Source organism: Apium graveolens, chromosome 5 (genome assembly GCF_009905375.1).
Source record: "Apium graveolens cultivar Ventura chromosome 5, ASM990537v1, whole genome shotgun sequence".
Taxonomy (NCBI): domain Eukaryota; kingdom Viridiplantae; phylum Streptophyta; class Magnoliopsida; order Apiales; family Apiaceae; genus Apium; species Apium graveolens.
The window spans coordinates 275740200-275742319 of NC_133651.1; positions in this window are offsets into that span (position 1 = coordinate 275740200).

A 2120-nucleotide genomic window follows, 5' to 3' on the forward strand; every position below is an offset into this window, starting at 1 on the left:
TTGCCTTACAGGGCTTTACAACTATTATTGATCAACTCTGAGCCGACTGTCGCTCAGGCTTTAACGTCCAACCACTAGCTCACATTGGGTTCGACTTCGACACTCAGGTTTTTCTGTTGAAACTCTACTGAGCTCATCGACTGACCACTAGGTTATCTTTAGTCCAACATCCACTTTCGATTTCCCGACTAGAACCTACAGGGGCGAAATACTCTATGTTAGACACTCAGTTATGCTTGAAATATCCTCGCTAATAACCTACCCATACGATAGCATATTCCAACTCGTAATTATTCATATTATAATAACACAGATAATAATTAGGGTTCACATTCTCGAAATCGGTTCAGTGTTTGTTTTCAGAAAATACGTATACTCGTCATTTTACGAAATTAGAGTTACTGAGTTTTGGATAGAACATTTACCACAACATACAATCAAGTTGGTGTAAAGTATAAGTATATATATATATATATATTCTCTCGACGTCCCGGTAATTACCGTATACGCTCCCGCATTTCCATAGTTGATTTCCCAGAAATCGGGCAACGTCTCCTTTGTTTATCGGGCTACCCGTCGAAACATCAATCGATGTTGAATCATAAACACAACAATCGCAACAATTATCCAATCACATTCCAATTCCACAAATCCTAACCACAGATCTAAACCAACTAATTATTATAATTTGCATTTTTACATTTATTCTTTTAAAATATTAGGACTCAGAACAAATCATCACAGTCCACTGTCGGCTCGGCGAAGCTCATTGCTGACAGCGGCAAAATTCGTCGGTACCCGAATAATTCGGATGTCCATTATGAATCTCACCGATTACAAATTTAATTTTCCACACGAATATTCATATCACTAAATCCACTCATTAATTTCCTGCAGAAAAATATAAGAAATTCCCAAATTAAAATATACATAATAGTTTGGAAATTAAAAGAACCAAATGACAGTCGGCCCAAAAAGTAAGGCCCGATTAAACAAGCCCAACAGAGAATGACAAACGCACACGCGCTGCCAAAAACGGAACAGGGTCACCTCACCGGAATTCATCCCGGCGGCAACCGGAAGGACAGAAAAAAAAAATAGCAGCACAACACACCCAACTGTGATACGCATGTACATATACATATCTATACAATCAAGCTAGAGAAAAACAGGGCTAAACAAGCGGAGCCAACCGGAGTTGGACGGCGGTGTGGCTTACTGGAGGTACAGGGAAGATACACAGGGGAATAACGGAAAAGAATTACAGAATAGGGAAAGAAATGAATCCCGCATCCAATCGATTCAGCCCCCCTTTTTCTGCGAATGTAAATATATGTATATGTCCCTGAGTTTGGGTTTCAATACAGCAACAACTAGCAAATCAGCAAATGCCACGCCTTTGCTCATTTCATTAGCATTTGACATGTATACGAAATATAGACACATATTAATACAACGCACCACATCCCTCTTTCTAATTCGATATTTCGCGATTTATAGAGTCAAGCCGTACATAAAATAAGTTCATAAAATTATGAGAATAGTCTTAAAATATTAAAAATATCCTGATGTAAATAAAATTATAATTTTCAAAATTTTAAAGCAATTTTCGAAACGTAATTTATACCCGCTTTTTAACCATTAACGGATCAACGTGCGGGTGAAATTAAACCCAAAAATTCCCGAAATAATTTTTAAATTCTCGAAATATTCCAAACTTGAATAAATATGAGTTTCATAATTTTTAAAGAATTCTGGAATTAAATACGGATTTTAAAAATAAGTGAAATCAGAAATTCATACATGGCTAAATAATTGATGAAATATTGATTTCTAAATTTTATAAAGTTCCAAAAATAATTATTGAAATTATAAAATCATAAAACTAATTTTAGAGACAATCCAAATATTTACAGATTTAAAACTATAATAAAATCACCTTTAAAACTAAAACAGAACAATATAACTCAATTTTTAACTACACATTCCAATCCTTTATACCAATAAATCACAGACAAATAGTATATATCAACACACTGCTGCCAAAACCAAGACACATATTTTATTTAATTAATACTTCCACAATTACATATTTACATAATTCAAAAATACACAAGTCG